Source organism: Chelmon rostratus, chromosome 17 (assembly GCF_017976325.1).
Source record: "Chelmon rostratus isolate fCheRos1 chromosome 17, fCheRos1.pri, whole genome shotgun sequence".
Classification (NCBI taxonomy): Eukaryota; Metazoa; Chordata; class Actinopteri; order Chaetodontiformes; family Chaetodontidae; genus Chelmon; species Chelmon rostratus.
The window spans coordinates 13742887-13764882 of record NC_055674.1 but is presented as its reverse complement, the minus strand read 5'-3'; the positions used below and the strand labels follow the sequence as shown (position 1 = coordinate 13764882).

Genomic DNA, 21996 nt, shown 5'->3' with positions numbered 1-21996 from the left:
TGTTACGTTTTCATTAGTTACAACCCAGGAACTCATGTAATTATGTGTTATGCAGCCCTCTACATTCACATCACATGAGCTGATTAAACCTTTCCCTGTCCTAAATCCAACTGTTCATTGTTGCATCGTGACTAACCTTTACCTCTCTCCCCCTGCCTGGAGAATTGACCTTCCCAGAAGGCTGTGCACCATCAGCCCACCGCCAGGCCTGTCATGCTGCACTTGGAGCTCATCACGCTATGGACCCCAGCTGACAGGCTGTCATGGCCGCAGACCTTGTTGTCCTCTTGGTGAGAGATGAAGATGTTAATAAAGTACTGGGGGGAAAAAAACACTAACTGCAGTTTCAGTATCTGAGTCAGCTCTTTCTAAATATCCTTTTTTTCCATTTTGTTTCTTAAAACACAGTTTTACTATGGACAGAAGAGGTTAATCCAAAAAAGGCCAACAAAGGTAGAGTTGCATCCATACAAATTTCATTGAGTTCCTGAGTTTAACAGTGAATGGCTTTTATTTCTCATTTATTTATGTATTTCCTTATTAAAATATATTTTCTCATTCGATTTTCTTAGTATTTCATTAAGATGCTCAACAAGAATAATGAAGCACAGTGGGGAATATATGTTTCATAACTTGCTGACTGGGGTTTCAACAAATGTAATAATTCCTCTCATTCTTTAAAACAAAAAAAATCTACTGCTTAAATTTTATGTTTTAAGACATTTCAAACACTTAAAATAGCAAGTTAATAAATTAGTCCATGGGTATTGCTTCGGTGGCAGTGTTTTACATTGTTTTAGAGATTACTTATGGTTATGATTATGGTTATGGTGACATATTTTCACGGTGGCAGACTAGATGACCAAACTTTCCACGTTTGTACGGCACCTTTCACCCAATTCTGACCTACGGCTGCATGCATATATGTTCTTGAGGTTCTACCAGGGAAGAAACATTAAAATTTCAGGGAGGAATAACCTCTCAGAGTGTCCACATAAATATTTAACGTGCTCTATTTCGCTGTGCGAGGCCTCCAGTGTGTGTGTGTGTGTGTGTATGTGTGTGTGTGTGTGTAGACTGTAATTATCTCGCTGCTGCAAAAACACCAATAGAGGAAGAGAGGGAAGGGGAGTGAGCAGGAGGATGAAAGAAGGGGGGGGTCAGACTTCTTCTCAGAAAAACATGATTATGATAATTTACACTGTTGAAGGGGCATTGTAAAGGTTTCAGCTCCCGTGCACTGTAATTAGACGGAAGCGCAGACGTGATGAGAAAAGGGTTTTCATTTGTAGTTACTGAAAACAATAAACCTCACTTAAAAAAGTAGCTAAATTGTTGATTACTTTCACAAAAAGTAATGCCTCTGGCCACGTGTCCATATGTGATGAGTTGGGAGTGAGAAAGTGCACTAAGGACATACTATAGATTTACTAAAGGTGAGACAACAGATAAAAACACCTTGAAAGTCTTTTTGAACACATCTGTGTCACATGCAATGTATTGTAAGATAAGATGAGATAAGATAAACTTTATTGATCCCCAGGGGAAAATCAGGGGAGAGTGCGTATACGCAGTCCCCCACTACCAGAAATTATGCAGATACTCCCACATTTGGAGTATTCGCAGGGGTTAGCGCAACTGTAGTGCAATGGATTAGCCTCGCCCTGGGTGAACCACCTTAGAATGCCACTTAGTGTAATATCAAGCCAGGAGAGTAATTAGGTCAACGAGTCAACATTAAATGATGACATTAATGACATTTAATTGCTGTAGATTTTAATTTGCACAGGATTGTTGTTACCTGAGGTAATTTTTTATCTTGCATTCACAAGGAGGTGAAAGATGACTCAGTGTTTGGGTGTATATTTAGACTCGTCCCTGCCCCAGTCTGTGCTTGAATGTAAAGACCATACAGTATCGAGCTCCTAGCCATAGTTTTTAGCCTTCTGCTGAGAGTTCAGTGTTTTTGTTCCTGCTTGCAGCTAACCTTCAGTAAAATCCTGAAGAGAGAAACTGCCTCAGCATCCTTTCTGCTTGCAGAGCTTGAGTCCTCATTGTCCACCTTTGTCTGTGCTCAGATCAATAAGCTGGTTTAAGGAGGAGGGATACACTGAGATAAAGAATAAGAAATGTAAACTGGGATTTGCAGGGATAGACAAGACATGGAAGGGACATGGAGGTTACCTTACTGTTGAATGTTAACTCCTCTGTGTAATTTCCTTCATTCTGCTTATCTCCTTCACCCTTAAACTCCACTTATCTTAAGATAAGCGTTTCTTGAGAAGCAATTTACCACTTGAGTGGTTTCTCTACGGGCATAAGAGGAGGCCATAGGCTGCAGAGTTGGAAGGATTATACGAAAATATCCTCATTTTATGGTCATGAATATGCAGTTGCATACTTGAGACAAGTCAAATTCTCATAAGCTTACTGAAGCTGCTGTAGTTTATTTCATTCTTTAATTGCCAAAGTTTTACCACACATTTCTCTCCACACACTTCTTCTCTTTGTCCGCTTGACAAAATTATGAAATGTTATGAGATTAACTTTGCAATAACACAAGCTGTGAACACAACACTGAAATATCATCACCTTTTAAGATGTTATGGTTAATTTGTGAGCAAACAGTTGCTTATATACACATCCATCAATCACAAAGCAACATATAAGTTCAGTATTGCTCCACTAAGTAATGATGGAGATCTGGCTTTTTTGCTCCTAAATGCTCCATGATGTTGACTAGCCGGTCACCAGCTTTCCCCGTCTGCTGTTTGGTGCTGAGCAGGTAGTGTGGAGTGGCTTTATCAGAGCTTTTTCACTGAAGGGAGCTGCCCGCTGCAGCCAAAAACGACGCAGTGAGTGTGAACTAAAACAGTAAAGTTAGAGGCCAGACAGCGAAACGATAAGCTGGAACTCATTATAAAGCTCTATAAAGCTGTCTCATACTACGAGGAACCCCATTCACATTGTCACATTGTTTTCACATTGTTATTTGTTGTATAAAAATCCCTTATAGCCACTTTTAACAAACTTTGCTATAAAACTGACATTGCACATACTGCTTAATTAATTCAAATGTAATGGGCTACCTAAAACAGCGATTCAGTCACTGCATTGCTAACTCACTGATGCAAACTTCACATATGGAGCTCATCCACTGGCCTGAGGCCTGAGGGAGCTCACGATTTCTACATGTCAGGTGGTGGCATAGAAATAGCACACGTTTCCACTGCCACCATGAAGCTATGAGATCCCACCAAAGTCAGAATTGAATCTCAAATTAATATAGTGGAGTATTTCTGACTGGTGGACCAGACCAGATGGTTGTTGCTAGTGTTATATTACTTATGACAGGGGGAGCTGATAACAGGCTCCTGGTACCTAAACTGTCACCAATATGACAGGTACAGTACCAGCTAGACTGACATGCTGTATGAGCCATTTTCTCCAACTACAGTAACAGTAAGAAGCTGCACTTTGTGGGAAAAAAAGTATGAAATTTCATGGTCAATAATAACAAGCATGAAAACAACATTTAAGGAGGAAACACTCGACTAAGCTCATGCAGTGCTCAACACCCTGTCCATCCAAGTGTCAGGAATGAACTGCCTGTAGGTGAAAAATGATCAGCGGAAAACTGAAGTCCAAAGCCACGACTTTCAAGGCTATAACAATGTTGATGAGTTAAAAATCATCCAGTGACGTTCAGCCATGCATCAGTAGAAGTACTGTGGAATAAATCCAACAACGGCATCTACAATCCAACGGTGTATTTCTGTCTTGCAATATTAATTAACTCCTGTCAGAGAGTGATGCATTCACTGAGACTGATGCCATTTTTTAAAACCAGTCTGTCAGGGTAGCAAGTACGTCATTAAGTGGATCAGTGCAGAGTACTGATCCAAGTGCTTATTCAATTCATCATTACATGTTGTAAACACAGCAGCAGAAAAGATGCGACTCGTAAAACTAACAAAGGAATATCGGACAAAAGAACAATGAGCCCTGTGTTGCATACTGGGGAAAAAAATCTGGTTGTCACATATTTCCCTGCATTTTTTTAAATGTTTCAAGTCAAGTAAACTGCACTATACAGACATTTTATTCCAAAGATCAAAGCGTATCAATTTCCCCAATGCACACATGATAAAACGTATTAAAAAGTGTGGCATGTTTTATCTAAACAGTTCTTACACTTTGCATTAGCAGAAGTCTGAGTTCCAGTGCAGATACAGGCCTAGTCCATGAAAACCAAAACTAGCATGCTAAACCAAATGGCAGCGATATAACCCTAACCGCAAAGCCACGTTGGCCAATCAGAAGTCTGAAAAAATGCTATTACTGGTCGGCTACCCGCAACTCGAGGACAGACCAGGTCTGGCATCATCTGTGTTGTGGGAATGTTTCATTATGCACCAGTGACCATCGTAGCACATTCTGACGCCTCTGTTGCTCAATGTATATACATGTATATTCATGTGTAAACATATAAAAATTCATGTAAGCAAGGTTAGAACCACCACTATTTGGCCATGTCAGCCATGTAAACAAAGGAGCATTCAGTCGTCACAAGCCCAAAACTCTATTTTCATTCGCAAGATATACACTGGAGTGTAGTCAGCCACCACCATATACCAGGACAAAATGAGCAGGAAATGAAATGGGAATAGATTGAAGGCTGTAAATTAAGGGAGCCATGAGGGAGAAAAGTGGTGGGGAGGCAGACAGAGGGCTGCTCTGTGTACAGTGTTGGTTTTAATTTAACCTCTACGGCTTGGTACAGAGGGCAGGAAAATGCTTGGAGATATATGAAGACTAATGATGTGCGAAGTGTGTGGTGAGGGCGGACCTATCGAGTCGCCAGATATCATATATCACGTCGTATGAATATTACATCATGTCATACCAAAAAGGAGTGTGTGTGTGTGTCTAGAATAACACACTTTCCTTGTCTGGTATATAAGTGGGGACACACTTTGTTGCATTAAATCCCATACTGTTCACTTTAGTCAGTCTATGGCACTCATCACTTTCCATACAGATATACTGTATGTTTGAACTCCTGTGGTTCAAACATACAGTATATCTGTATGTTGCTGGCTCGTATCTTCCACAATTGATAGATCAATTTCATAATGGATCATTCAGTTACTTTGGCAATCTCTGGCCTCTCTGAATTTTATGCCATACAACTCACAGGCACTCTATAGGAATATTTCTCATCTTTAGTAAATCTATTTATTCTTGCATTACTGTTAAAAATGTGTGTATATTTAAATTTGCACGATTTCCAGCAACAATTCTGGTGCGTGCATTTCATTGTTAATGTTATACTGTTTTTCAGTACCGGACAAGCGACAGGCCTCAGCTTCAGAGCTCCATCCATCACCTTCTGTGTGATGTCCTTGGCAATGGGAGGCCAGTGTGCTTCGTCAATCTATGTCATCGACGTGGCAACCCCTTTATGCATATGAGTATACAAAGAGGGTGCACCGATAAAAACACCAGCAGCAAACAGCACTTGATAGTAGTAGCAGTCAGTATGTATACAGAATACAATGGCGCTTAACATCTCTCAGCTCTGCAAACTGTGAACAAAGGCAAAGTGTCACAGTCATGCTGTGACTGTCCAAAGACACATTACGTACCAGACGCAGGATGAGTGTTTGCCATGTGCCGACTGGGTCAAGGTATTTGGCATCAGCAAGGAACTCTTTTTTGTAGTTTGAACTTATGCAGGACACATGCCAAGCGTACACTCTCACCCACTTGAAGACACACAGCCACACACACACACACACACACATGCACACAAACAGCGCACTGTAGGGCAGGAGGATCAGTCATGGACTCCCCAGAGCATGTCTGTGTTGTAGCGAATGCATTGCGACAGGGAACCTGACTCACCACAGCACCCGGGGGAGCTCAGCATCAGCGGCGAGCCTATGCAGCCAACCGCTCGCAGCACCAAACCTCCTCTCAGAAAGGAAACAGCACCCAACGCACAGTCATCCCATGACTGTCAGCGTCAATTACGGTGACTTTTCAAATCATCTTCATGCTTCAATTCATCTTGCTGAACTGGAGCCGAATTGTCATCATCGGTTTTGGTCTCAGGGGTTTGAGTGAAAGTGCTTGACAATCAGACATCAGATCAGGGTCAGTGTTCCTCTGATGATGGAATATTGAGTTAATCAGGGTTTACATTAGTAATATGTATCTTAATGTGTGTCCCTCTGTGGCCAAATGTCAGATAAAACAATTAACAGCGTTTGTTGGGCCTATCCTATCGGCTGTGTGTGTCACTCATGCCAAATGTAATAGGATCAGTGTTGGATGTCAGTGCATAGATGTTCTGCAGGCTTTTCTTCTCTGTCCTGTGGGAGCCAGAAAATCTCAAGAGAAGTTCTTTCAAAGGCATGCCAGTTTCAAAGGCATGTCATTTTCGTGAATATGTTAAGTTGTGCTGTGCAGATCATCCCCCGCCTCATACACTGAAATTTTACGTATTGACTCAAGTCTGAAACCAGTTGGCGTGAAAGATTTTAACAGTCCAAGTTTTTTTGTTTTTGTTTTTTTATCACAAGACTAAAGGGGCTGACGTTAACATTGCGGTGTGTGTTTTCTTTTCTGTTTTCTCGAAGCAGCTGAATCAATCCATATCCATGACTCTTCTATATCAGATCACTTCTATATTTTGATTGAACCTTATTTTCAAATTTGCCACAGTTTACTGATGCAGCCTGTGCTTAAATAACTCAACCCCTTTTCCTGCATTAAACCCTGTTTTAAAAAAAACTAGATCAAAATTGTTCTCTTGTGTCCCGGTGGCTAGATAAAAGCCACTGATTCCTAAAAAAAAAAGGTAGTAGATCTGAGAGCACCTGGAAAAAAGCACAAAGCTTCTTATCACCAGCACGTCGAGCTTAATAGCCAAAGGATTTACAATGCAGGAGCCTTATCATAAACAAGTCGACCAGTGAAGACATTATATGGCTTACCCCCGGAGCCTCCTCCTTTTAGATGCCAGAGCATCGTGACAGCCCAGTACCATGAGCAAACACACCAGTGCCTGCCTGTCTTCTTTCTCTCTGCAAGGGCTGTCCTCCACCTCCGAGAATATCGGCTCACTAAAAGTCAATCAATTTGTCAGACAGGAGACAGCACCACGTCCATCGTAGTAATGTCACGGTGGACGATATCACTTGTAGCCTTCAGTATGTGGCCTCCATCAACCAATCATTTCTGCAGTGCGGTTGATTTCCCATGGTGGAGTAACATTACATGAGATCATAATAAATAGTAAGGGCTAGGGCTGGAAAATATGTTCTTCCATGAACTCCACTTTAAAACATGTTATGTTACATATCTACACAGAATGGAAGGATGAAACTAAAGGTCGCTGACCGGTGAAAATTACACTAGGTGCACATCAACCGATTAATCTGTCAATCATGTTCACGCTCGTGCCCTCTCACATTTCACTCGCTCTCTCTTTCCCTCTTTCACTTGTTATTCCATTTTCCCACCGCCTCTGTTTTTTATGCTCTATCTATGTGATGTTCCATGTGTTTTCTTACACATTTCCATCTTAGCTTTCTCTGCTGGAGTTACCATTTTTTATTCCACTGTCCTCACTTGTTCGTCCTCCTTTTTCGCACAGTCTTTCGCTGAGGGACTCCCCTTCCCTTGTGTTTTATCCTCTCTCAGTGCATCTTTGCTCGCACATCTCTCCCCTCATCTCTCTTAAGTTCTAGCGGTCAATGGCGAACAGGATTCAGAGCCTTAATTACACCCCAGAGGAGCCTCCTCTTCCTCTCTCCTCCTCCTCTTACCACTGCTGCTCCCTCATTCTCTTTGCTGTGTTCTTCTTCGCTCTCTCCCTCCTCTGCCTGCTCCTTTTGCACACTTACATATATTCATCTCTTGACCTGCCTGCAAACATTGTTGCATTTGTGCTTTTCTTCACCATGCCATAGCTTTCACTGCCTGCTCACTCACTCTGTCCATCACTTCACTCGTTGTCTCCAGCCTCGTTACGTAAAGATAAGCCGCTTTGTCAGGAATAAATGTAAAAATGTAGGAGAAAACCTTCTTCTCTTAAGTGGGGTTGTGTGCTGACCAGATCCTTGTCTTGCTTTTTGTGTTTGTTTGTTTCCCAATGACACTGGTGTGATCCTAGCAGGGAAATGTTCTTTATTGCTCCCCCTCCACAGGGAGGTCAGAGTTCAGCGTCAGCTCAATGACACTTAAGCAAAGCGGATGTTTGCTGTCATGTGGGCATGTGCTGGCTGGGCAGTTGAAAGCCTGCCCTCTTCACACCACCAGCTTGCCAGAGGCATCTCCCCATTATGATTCACTCGAGCAGATATAGCAGAATGATCGGCCGGTGGTTGGGTGAATGCTTTTTGGCTGTTGATACAGCTCCAAGCAAGCTGCGGAACTCAAAATGACACCAATACAACTTTCACCTTTGTTAAGCAATACAGAAAAATATTTTGAAGTTGTAACCTTATGCCCAAACAAGTGTGACACTGTTTACATGCAGCCATAAGCGAACAATATGGGGCTGTTAAACTTGCTTAATGAGGTCGCATTTGTCAGATGTCATCTTCTGACCATGCTCTCTCCGGTGGTTCTCCTCACTGTTATTCTTTCTCAAGGCAGCAGAATAATCAGCCATAAATTAAGGCAAACTTATGATTAATATGTTTTTAATTACCCATCCGCAGTGCCTTTTGCTCTCTTCTTTCCATCCATATCAACTTCAAGGTAACAGCGTGAGTGCTGTGTTGGGACCACTGAGAATTAATTGTTTTTAGTTGGCAGTGTGATGAGCTCAGGTTGCAACACTCCTGCTGCTAATCAGACTATCGTTAGTTCTCGTTCCTCAGTTCTCATGTCACTACTCATTGAACATAAACCAAATGATAAAGCAGTAATAAATTTCGCTTTGCGAGCCACAGCCTGTTTTCTGGCTGTACTGTGCTGACAGTTTCAAGAATTCTGCTCGAAGAATGAAAGTAAACTTTATTTTCCTGCAAGTCAGATTTCTTAGTTCTTTTCTTTTTGTTGGAGTCTATCACTATCACTATCTAATCCTCTAGCATTCTCTGTATTCTATTGTTGTCTCTGGTTATCTGTGTCTACAATAATGGAATATCATCCACAACAAGTATGAATTATTATTATTCAGCTGACCCATGGAAACTGCCTTCAGCATTTTAGTCAACAGTTTCAATATACTGCAGTACATATGTTGGGCCACTTATTCATCATTGGTTTAAGAGCAAGCTTGTTCCCCAACAGTGATACTATGGTGAGCTCCAGGTTCCTCAGTCAGTTCTCCACCTACTAATTCAATTTCATAAGCAGCATGAGCTCTATTCAAAACAGAAGCAACAGCGAAGCCTCACAAGGAGAAATCAATCCTGCATGAAGTCAAATCTACTGTAAGGATGCACATTTTTTTAAAACTTGACTATGTAAACACTCCCACCTGAAACAGGACCAAAGAAAACAATAATGTGCTACTTTGTTCTGGTGACATTTGTGCCAAGCTTGTAAAGGGTGCATGCTTGAATATATTATTTGCTAATCCACTATAATAATAAGTTAATTTGTTCATTTAATCTGGTCTTTTCAGGGTTATCGCTGAGGCTTGAATAGTAACGTTAACTCTGAAGTGTTGTTTGGAGGCATCAGATGCATGTTAGCATTCTTTGATCATTGGTATAGCACTGTCCAGCGCTGTCCTAGTGGGTAGCCAAGTAGCCAAACACATGTAAGCAGCAAGTAATTCCAAACATACATAACAATAAACTTGCTATCTTATCTGAATATGATGGTGAGATTTTTGGATAATCCTGCTGTCTCTGGATTGTTATTGAGAATCTAGTTGTGAATAATCCAGTAAAAGCCCACTTGTCATGACGTAATAAGGACTACTTAGTAACTCATCACTATGATGTATCACGTCACTTGAGAGGGGACATTAAGAGACTGAATTAGTAATGAATGGGTCGTTACTAGTTAGTGCTACTCAGCGGCTGGTTCCGACTTATTCAGGCACAACTCATTCACAGATGCTTTTGAATTTATCGTTACCTTTTGATTAATTAATGTAGTATCTCCCACTCTGTCCTCTAGTAACTCTTTATTATTTACTACATACTCCTCGAATCAGAGTTATTCAGGAACTTCTCATTAACAATTTATTGATTATCAGACTGTCACTAACTAAATACTTGTTGTGTACCATATTTTTTTTCAGAATTCAGTATTATGCAAATTGACCTTTTTTTTTTTCTTTTTACCCCATCTTCATATAAAGAAAACTTTTCTCCAATATTCTAATCCAGAATATTAAGAAGCATTAAACAGACAGACTTTGGACAGACTTTGTTTTGCTTCTACCATACCTCAAATCACTCCAAACTCTTCTTGTATCTTTATTAAGTCTTTATTTCCACATAACTTTATTTGAGTACCAGAACGGCAACAAAGCAGACTTGATCTGTGCAAAACATTTCACGGGGATCTAGAGCTGGCGAGGCAGAAGAATTAATGATCTGGACATGAATTATGGCATTATTCATATCCATGTCTTGCTGCTTCAGCACTCCTATTGAAAGTGAAGCTAGTAAGTGAAAGACAGCTATAAATTTCATTACTATATAGTGGGTACTAGCCTCTCACCAGGCTGATGACTCATGGTAAAAATAGATAAATCAAACGTGTCCCAGTAGTGTGTAAGTATGTGTGTGTGTGTGTGTGTGTGTGTGTGTGTGTGTAAATATATACACCCTTTATCTGTGCATGTGTGTTTGTGTGTGTGTGCGTGTGCAGGTGTGTGTGCATATGTGCTTCCACACCTCCTGGGTCTCTTTGTACATCGTCCACATTCTTCGTGTGCAGTGGGGAGGGGAGCCAGTGAAGCGTAGCATGGCACTACCCTGCTTGTTATCAGGTGGAGAAAACGAGGACAGAAAAGTGTGCAGACGGGGCTGATGAGCAGGGGGGAAAAGGTGAATGGAGGGATGAGCAGAGATTGAGAAAAATGAGGAAGAAAGACATGGATGACTGGAGAGACAGAAAGGGAAAGGATGGAGGGCAGCAGGCGTGGACAAATGGCTGGGACAGAGAAGAAAGGCAGAGAGAGGGACACTTAGATCTACTGAGAACAGACGAGAGACACTATGACAGGGTTGACATCAATAAAAGTGGAGAGAAATGAGAGGAAGACGAGGGAAGGAAAAACATTAGATGGGCTACAGAAGATCTTTGTGTTAGAAAAAACAGTGATATCTATATTATTATCCTTATAAAATATTAATCAGTGAACACACAGACAAACACATAAAACTGCACAGCATAGATATAGAAGTATTTTTTTTATTATTGATGATGCACACACAGTGCAACAGGCCATCACTGACAGAGAACACAACAGAGCACATATACAGTACGCTGACACAACAGATGCCTCAGTCAGACATATTGCTTCACATCACATCACTAAGATACTACAACATAATGTTATGGCTAACAACAAGCAGAAGAGGTTCTGACAGAGGAATAAGAAACAGTAGGTACATTTTTGTGTGTGTGTGTTGAAGTAGTCAGACCCTTACTTCAGAAAAGCACTAATAACACACTGTAAAAAACACTCCACAAGTCTTGCATTCAAAACCTTATGTAAGTATTACTGTATAAGATGTTTTGGGCCCCAAACAGGAACTGCAAGAAAGAAGTAACGGAAAAAAAAAGCGAAAAAATTAGAAAAGCTATAGTATGAGAGAGATTTATGGGGGTGAGGTAAATGTATGAATGTTTTACATCCACATGGCCATGTGAATGCAAATACTTGTTGGATAAGGTCACAAATCCTTCCTCCATCTATCCATTCATCCTTCCATCCTTAATATCCTCCTTACCTATACCCGCTTATCCAGGTACAGCCTGGAGAGGTCTTCAGTCAGTCACAGGGCTGACATACAGATATAGACAATCATTCATGCTCACATTCACTCCTATTGGCAATTTAGAGCTGCCAATTAACCCAACCTGCATGTCACTGGACCCACACAGGGAGAACATGCAAACCCCACACAGAGAGGCTCCAGCCAGCCAGCAGATACATCCTCAGAACCATATTGGTGTGAGTCGGTAAACACTGCACCACCATGCCTGCACAAATTTGCATAGAATGCAAAATTAATAGCATAATAAATAGCAAATGTATTGCATACACCAGAAAGGACTATATCAGTAATGCAATTGGATTAATACTATGGAAAGATACACATACTCTGGAATCACAAATAATGTGTGTTGTAGTACATAAGAGGAATAAATTAAAACAAAAAGCAAAGCCAAAGCGAAAAGATTTTCAGGGAGGTTCACACGGAGGACAAATTATTCAAATGTCCAACAGCTCGGAACTGGCAAAAGACAAAAGGCAGAACTGCCGGAAAGCACAACAGTTTAGAACTAAAATGTCTGCAGTAATCGTATCACTGAATACACTTTACTGCGGAACTGAACAGTAGTCCTATCCCTCCTGTCCAGTGTCCAGCAAACAGTCAGTTGGAGTTATGTCACATGGGCTTCTAAAGTACATTAGTGCCTTGAGTGCTTGTCTCATCCCACTGCATATGCACGGTTTTCCCTATCTTTTACAGACATGTAGACGTACACTGTACATGCGCACGTACACATGTCAGCACATATCAAATGGAAGAAGAAGAGTATTTGTGTCCCCCTGCTGTTCTAATCCCTGTGGGCTTCCTGTTTATAAGTGCTAAATTGGCAACATGCAGAGCCACAAACGTTAACATGGACTTTAGGTTGACCTCTTCTTGAACAAATTCTGCACACTCAAATAATTGGCCATGGGATATTATACACCATTTGCTGAGAAATACAATGTGCATTTCAAAGGCATTTTCTATCATCTAAATTTGGTCTGTGTGAGAGTGTGCTTATTTTTACGGGTAGATATGTGGTTTTGAGTGCACGACTGTGAATGTGCACACAAATGTCACTGTGTGTAACTGTCTGGGCAGCATGCCAAACTTATTTATTAAAACACAGACTTTCAATATTTGATTTCCTTTGCTGAGGCTTCAAGGATGACTGAGGTGAAAGGAGTATCTTAAATATTTCATCAAACCCAGGTAGCACATAGTGCCCTGAAAAAGCGTGCCCTGACTGCCTGAATAGGGGGGCGATGGCCTAATGTATCGCTGACAAGAAAGTCAAAACATTAAGCCACATTTTCAGGCTGGCTTTGTACGTATTGACAGCAACACAAAGGAGATTTTATTTTTTCAGATTCAAAGTCCTGATTTGTCCATGCTTCAGTAACAGTGGGGCCAAAACTGAATATTTTTTTTCTTTTCTACACGTTGCAGTACACCTTCTATATATATATATACAATCATATCACCCTACCAGCCTTTCATATGAATACATGGGCGCATGCAGAGGAGATAAATCTTGTCTCAAGAGAAAATGCAGAGTAGTGATTACATTCACTACATGAACCCTGCTACCAGTGAAAGCTCTTGAGTTGGTAAACTAATTATATTGACCCCATGCAATGCAGGTTATGGAAAGCTATAACAGCCTGTCTCTGTGATTTGATGTACAAAACGCTTAAGTGCAGAGAGGTCAACCACCGGGCAAGCAGTGAAAGCCAAATAAACTCTCTGCTGAAACCCAAAACAAATCTTCATGTTGAAAAAAAATCAAGCTGGAGGAAGATTTTAAAATAAATGTAGCTTACAGTGCGCACACATGCATTATCAAGCTGATGACCAGCACACATGATATGCCTCACAGACAAGTGCATCGCAATATGCACTTATGGTAAATGGACTGCATCTTACCAACCAATCAAAGCACTTTACAGCACAAGGCAGCTTTCACCCATTCACACACACATTCATACAGTGGTGGCAGTGGCTACCACACAAGGTGCCACCCACTCATCAGGAGCAGGTCACAGCTTATTCATATTTATATAAGCCAGGTCACATCAGGAGATTAAATAAATAAAAGCCTTTTTAGCATTCATTACTGAGTATGCACAGCATGCGCTAACTTGCTGAAAGCCTGCCCTCTGAGTAAAGAGGAAAGCGCTGCTCAAAAAGCAGAGGCCTGTCACTCGTCACACTTGTTTTGAGATGGCTAGAGGAAATGAAAGTGGAATAAAAGTAACTCCAGCTGAATACCCTGTTTTTACAGCCTCCAGTGGTTTAACTTCTCACCTTGGTGCAGTGATGTAGGGGTGTGCTCCAGGGTGTGTCAGTACACCACTGATAGCTGCATTTATTAGCACAATTAAAACTCCTGACCAGAGACCTCAGTGAAATGCTGCTTTTCAGCCTGCAAATCAGTGAGGGCGTGGAAGTGGAAAGGCCTGCACAGATTCTCAAATACATACACACACATACACACACACACACACATACATATATATACACACACACACACACACACACTTTCTCTCTCACACACACATATACATATATATATATACATGTTTTATATTCCAGTTTCTTCAAAATAGCCACCCTTTGCTCTGATTACTGCTTTGCACACTCTTGGCATTTACCCGATGAGCTTCAAGAGGTAGTCACCTGAAATGGTTTTCCAACAGTCTTGAAGGAGTTCCCGGAGGTGTTTAGCACTTGTTGGCCGCTTTGCCTTCACTCTGTGGTCCGGCTCACCCCAAACCATCTTGACTGGGTTCAGGTCCAGTGACTGTGGAGGCCAGGTCATCTGCCGCAGCCCTCCATCACTCTCCTTCTTGGTCAAATAGCCCTTACTTTTTTTTTGTTAAGTACATAACTCCACATGTGCTCTTTCATAGTTTTGATGCCTTCAGTAAGACTCTACAATGCAAATACTCATGAAAATAAAGAAAACGAGAGAAGGAATGAGAAGGTGTGTCCAAACTTTTGGCCTGTACTGTATATATATGTATGTGTGTGTGTGTGTGCATGTGCGTGAGAGAAAACATAATGTATATATTATATGTATGTATATATACAGAGAGAGTGAGAGAGAGAGATAAATAAATAAATATTTAAATCAGGGCTTTGTGCTTTGTGCATGTGCATGAGAGAAAACATATATATGTATGTGTATATATATATATGCATATGTGTGTGTGTGTGTGTGTGTGTGTGTGTGTGTGTGTGTGTGATAAATAAATAAATATTTAAATCGGGGCTTTGTGCTGTCTGGACCTTGTGTTGATATTTCAATTTGCTACCACTCAGTCAGACACTGATGGAGAGTTGAAAAGATTAAAGGTCCATTTCACAGCAATAAATAAACCATTTGCTCAGAGTTCATTGCCATGTTTCTCTCACACACATGCACAAATACAAATAGACACACACCGAGACCCTAAAAAGAAAGGGTGGTTTTGCAAGATCCCGAAGATGTTGCGTGTACCGCTAAGTTGAGTTGATGCCATTAAAAATGAGGCTTGAAAAGGTCTTTCTGTTTTGTGGTTTTAGTCATTGCATAACATTACATTCATCATTGCATATTTAGTCATGCATATGCGTCATATCTGCCTTCTTCCACCTCCTCCCGCTATATCTCCTCCTTCGTCTGCCTCGTGGTCGTCCTAATTTTTTTTTTCCTGTGATTTAAGTATGAATTGAAGGTAGCTGCTCACAGATCCCTTCCACCTGCTTTAACCATTTCAACAGATCCACCAAGAAAAACTGGCAAACCTGAATCCGAGTATTCACATAAGGCCGTGCTGTTACAGAAACATCCAACGAGACTGGAAGCTGCATCACTGTCACATGAGACAAAAGTTAGATAATTATTCAGTGAATTGATAAGTCAGGCATTCTGCAATGCACTTCACATCATGGTACACAATTTACTGTGCACTTTACTGTTTGCTTTCTGAAATTGTGCATATTCTCTCTGGAAGTGTGCACGTGCTGAGAGGGATATTTGAATGGCAATGCATACAGCCATGCACATATTCATGAACATGCCCTCCAGCACACATATATTTGCACATGTTTGCGCTAACCTGTCAGTGAGTGTTTTAGTGCATACCTAAATGTGGAGAATGAATTGTGTATGTTTGTGTCTGTGTTTTTGTGCATGGATACGCGTCTTTTTTTTTAAGGTTCAGATGGAGTTATTGAAAACTTGGAGGCAGTAATGTTCTTCGTTTGGTTCGGATACCCCCACGGGATGTGTTTACTCAAAACAGGTTTTAATGAATTCTCAGTGGTAACATTGCAGGCAGTAGTTGCATCTAAATTGCACCCGGCTTTTTAACTGAATCTTAGGTAGCACAACTTTAGCCTCTTTGTTTCTTTTTGATGGTGTTTGTGTTGTTATTCTTTGCGCTATTAGCGTTTAATTTCCATAACACATGGCATCTCTGAGTTGCTGCTTGTGCTTTTAAAAAAGACAATTTTTTTGCTTTTTGCGTGATCGCCCAGGAGCAACATATCTTCATGGGTCAATCTGAAAGGTCAAGTATTCTTTTTACTGGAGGTCGCCGACCTTGTTTGGCCTTACAAAGCTGGATATACTAAGTACACATTAGAGATGTTTCTGACACACTTGCATGTCTTCACCTCCTGACATTACCTGTGCACATATATTCTCTACTAAATACTATAGCGTTCTTTCTTTTAAATATACATGCACCAACACACACAAAGACCGAACAGCATTTATCAGCAGCCAGAGTGTTGTCAGAAAGTAAACAGCACTGTCTATCAGCCGATGTGTATCAGGGCCACAGGGACCCCATTCATTCTCATTATCAGTGATTACCACCATTGAGTGATGTAGCTTCCTGCTCCTGATTTTTATCTGTGCTAGCAGGCCAACAGATCTGTATCAGCCACTACAGGAACTGCTAATGGTATGAACTTTCATATTCCCATCATTTGTTATTAATTTATTGTAGCAGGGAGAGGATGAAGTGTTTTGGATGGGTGATGATGTTATTGAAATTGGAAATTATAGCCCCTGACAGAACTTGCCTAAATATTGATCTTTTGAACGATCATTTTTTTGCACATGTTGTTCACAGTAGTGATTATTTCATAGTTAGAATACATTCATAGGGAAATATATGAAGGAATGTATTCATGCAAGCCTATATTCATGAACTAAATGAAGTTGAAGTACAGTATTAGTGGTTTTCTGCACACTGAACCTATACAGGAAGACTATTTATGACTCTTGGATATCAGTGAGAACTAATGTAGTTCTCTGTAGGTAACTTATAGAGACAAAGATGAATTTTCATGCTTGCTAGTGAAATGCTCCTTCCAGTCACCTCATAATCAAGCATGTATGTAAATGAATTAAGAGCCAGTGTTTGAACATATCCTGTAAATAATGGATTTTTTAATGTTTGAATTAATCATTGTTACTTCTTTCAAGTCAATAAATTTACTTTTGGTTTGGTGTTGTTGCAACATCAGACATCATTCAGAGCCATCTCAGAGGAAGGCGGTGGGCAGACTGACCGTTATTATCCCAGACTGAGTGTGAGAAAGAGTGAAAAGGCTGAGCGACAAAAGGAGGAAAATCTAAATAAAAGGGGGAGATATGTAGGTAAAGAGGAAGGGTCTGTGTATATTAATGTATATTCTTTACTCCTCTGTTTACAGTACATGATATTCATAACTGACATAACCTGTATGGAAATGATTTTTGTTGGAACACCAGCACTCAGCAAGAACTCTGTGACAGAAGACCATCTGTTGTTTACAGCTGCATTACTACACACACACACACACACACACACACACACACACACACACAAAGATGTGCATTTAGTCATTTAACTAATAACAACCTTATTAACTTATAGTCTTTCTCTTACCCTTTTATGATCTTCCTGCTTTTTATCCATTAGGGCATCAAGCTCCCTTTACTAACCAAATGTATGATAACAGCCATTATTGTTGATGCAGAAAAGTCTATGCTTACCCATTATTATTATGATTGTGATATATAAGTCATCATATGGCTCAAGGACACTCTGTTGTTTTATCCTCTTAGCCAGCACTTAGTGACAAATAAACCACATAGATGTACACACACACACACACACACACACAGACAGAGAGAGAGAGATGTGTAGACATAAGTCATGATCTCTATTCCACCCTTATTTTTTACAGAGACCTTTACTGTCTTCTGAGTCTGTTGCTCTTTCTTCTGTTTTTCTTTCTTTAACAGAGACTAATGGGAGAGACAAGCCATGGTAGGGACCATTTCAATCCGTCGCAATGAATGATGCAATAAGCATACACACCTTTTTCTGCAGTCAGAAGATCAAATGCATCTCGTTGCTTGAGTTAGATCAGTGTTTTTCAACAAAAACATTCCCAAACAATTTTCATTTCTGAATTATGCAAAGAATTCCATCTGATTTCAGGCAGAAGGTTAAATCATGCAGCTGCACTGCAAATAATTAGCAACTTTATCATGACTTTAGTCTTTTTTTATGAAATGTTATGATTGACCCAGCAGTTGACCATCATAATTGGATATAAACTGAATGCTGGCAATAACTGTGGCTCGGTGTGGCAGCAGTGTAAACCGTAGAGCAGGAGCTCAGCAGTTTATGAAATGAATAACAGTAAAGCAAGAACAGAGATTCCCAAGGTGAGAGACAGGGGGTGTATAGGGTTCCACAGACCATGATTTGCTCAGTTTTATTGCTTAAACTTAGAACAATTTTGCACAATAAATGAAAGAAAAATTAATCCTGGATTAACGTCGTTCATATGCCCAGTTTTCGCTCATGTACTACATGACTGGAGTATTGACATGCTGTAGAATGACACAGATTGAAACGTCTGTGCACTGATCTGCTAGTTTATAATGGATTATGATCCACGTTATATTTAGACATCTCTGTCCACTGTGAGTTAATCTGAACACAAACACACACACACACACAGAGAGAGACACTGCGGCACACTGAACAAGAGGTTCGGGGGTTAACAAGCACTACACTCACAGTCATCAAATACAAGAAGGGAGGGAGGGGTTAGAGGGATTTATGTAGCTATGACATCCATTCATCCATGTCTATCACAAAGGCAAATAATGACTGGCCTCCCTCCCGACAAATTCCCACCTTTGATAGATAGGACGGAGTGACTCAAATGCTGCACAAACAGCACAACACCAATACAGTAACTGAAAAAACTGTTGAGTACAGAGGATGCCTGCTATTGTTAGATGCAGTGTCTATTGTTGTTAGCACTGTTTCATGAACTTGATTCATGAAGTTTTACAAATTGTAATCAAGTGACTGCTGCAATGGATAAAACATGCTGCAGTTCTGATGTTATCTGGCTAAATAATATCTCTTTTTATGCTCCTTCATTTCCCTTGCTGCACTTTATTAAGGTAGAAATACAAAGGTTTTATTGCAGTGATGCATTAATGCAGGTCTTTATATGCTACAGTGAAAATAACATCCACAAATTCTGCTGTGGCTTTTTGATTACTATCTCCTCCTCTTCGGCTCCGGATTTTTATATCTCACATCGTAAATCCAACTCCTATACTTCCCTCTCCTTCATTCCAACATTCACTATGCTGGTCCCTCTCGACCTTTGCATCTGTCATCACACTCATCTCCTTTACATCGCACAGCTCCCAGAGTGTGTGAACGTGCTTGGACGTGTCTACTTGTGGCAGCTCAGTGCGTCATTTCTCAAATGGCTAGAGCCTCATATGTGATTAAATGAGCAAAGAGAAATTGTAGAATTTGTATAAAAGCACATTAAAGATGTCATGTTACTCTTATCAATTCTTTCTCCCTCTTTCACTCTTCCTTTCCTCGTTGTCCTTCCCATGACCAAGAAAATGAAAACAGGAAAAATGATTATTTTGACATGCTTTTCTTCATCCCTTGGTAACACAGGTGGAAAACATGTTTGCACGTGTTCCAACCCGCTAGGTTTAAAAACACAGTCTGAAGAATACAAAGAGCAGCCACTCCCATTACTACACCCAAGAGAAATCACATGCTGTTGCAGCGCGTAGCCTCAGAGCCCCTGCCCTTTACCTTCAATCCCCCTCATCACAGGAGAGGTCCTCTGAGACTGGGGGAACAGCTGCGTTAAAGCCCCATGATGCAGCCCAAGGGACCCAGCCTGGCTCAGTCTATCCCGGCCTTATATGCATAAATGATGTCAATTATCCCAAAGGCAGAGGCCACGTCATGCAGGTTACATAAACCTGCGCGCTCTGTGTTGCTTAAGGGATACTCTATGCATTTCTGATTTGACAGTGGAGACATGTAGACTTAATCATGTTCCGGCTCAATGGTTTCAAGTATGCTCAATGTTGTGCTTAAGTCCACATGAAGAAATTAAAACATGGACATATGAGAGAGTCACGCCCTATTGTGATTTCAGTATGCATGCATGGAAAAACATAGCACATACATGGCATAGTCAAGGCAAATATGCATGCATACATATGAATACGCACGAACAGCACTGATACATGTGGGCACACAAGCTCATTTTTATATGCATCAATGCCTACTTGCACGCATGCGCACATGTGGGCACACACTTTTACATTTATAATATAATCTGATCAAATATGGCCCCCATGCACGGTTAATTGTATATTGCCTGATGTAATGCAACAGCGCTATCTTCTGTCCTGAAGAGGAACTGCAAGACTGCAGCAAACTGACTCAGTGTTCGTGCAAGGCTCTCTCTGTTTCTTCTTGCATCTGTCTGATGGTAACCTGCTGATTCATCTGGATCGATAACCTCTTTCATCCAATCCAATGAACATGTCAATAATACTAAGCTTTTGAGATGACTAAAAAAACCAGCCCACATATGCACCCAGCCATGAGCAATATTTCAGAAAAATACCTCTTTGAGCCCACGTCTTCTCTCCCCCTCTACTTTTCCACTCTGTGTTCCACTGGTTTCTCTTTATTCTTCACCTAACCCTTGCCCTTAATCATTCCCTTTTCTTGTGCTTCAGCCACACACACACACACACACACACAAGCACACACACAGGTTCTTGGTTGATTCTTTTGCTCATTCTCCTGTATTTTTTCCACTCACACTTCCCTTATCACAGCTTTGCTTCTCTTTCCTCCCTCCCCCACGTACCCTCCCACCCTCCTCCTTGTTTCTAGATCTCTGTCTGTCTCCTCAATCCTCCATTGGCATCTCCCTCCGCCTCTCTCTGCCTCTGTGTGACGTCATAGCAACCGCAGTGCAAGATCCAGGGCTTGCTTGACAGTGCCCATCATTCTATCAACAATGACAAAGACAGTCAGACAGATGAGCACTAGAGGAGGTGGACTAGGGGGAAAGAAGTGGCAGAAACGGACTGCGCCGCGCCCATGTTATCCTGACACGTAGGGTGGATGGTCTATTAGGGCTATTTGGCCAGCGATCTCTGGGCAAGGTCGGCTTTAGGCTGCAGCATTTTTAATGATGTGACTCACTCTGGCATGGTGCCGCAAACTGAGCATGCAAGCAACATACTGATGTGTCATAGGGCAGAGGCAGAGGGGAAAGGGGTGAGTGGAAGAGAGAGATTGAGGGGAGGGTATGCAAGGTGAAAGAGATTTTAAGAAAACACCCATACTAACTTTTCACGGTACGTACGGTATGTGTCAGTGGCAAAAGAAGACAGATCAAGGAAAAATGGAGGAGGGATGCAGGAACTGAGGAAAGAACTGTTGTGCAAGTGTAGTGGGCAAAAACAGACTGAGCAAATCACACTGAGTGATTTGCATTTTAAAGGATTATTGGCTCCTCTTTCAGGAGGCTTTGCAACATGCATTTTCATGTGCATGCACTCACAATCTCATTTTTTAGAACAAGAAATTAAAATGCAGTCCCTCACTGTGCAAAATTTTCAGCTCCAGCATCAAAGTGCCAGCTCCTGCCATGCATGAATCATCTCATAGTTAGGAGAATA

General features: G+C 41.0%; 1 non-coding gene across 1 annotated transcript; it reads right to left on the bottom strand.

The window, feature by feature from the left end:
* Positions 1 to 1553: 1553 nt before the first annotated feature.
* On the bottom strand, positions 1554 to 1718 carry LOC121621538. Its single transcript, XR_006007649.1, has one exon. It is a non-coding gene; the product is annotated as a U1 spliceosomal RNA (small nuclear RNA).
* Between the last annotated feature and the right edge of the window lie 20278 nt (positions 1719 to 21996).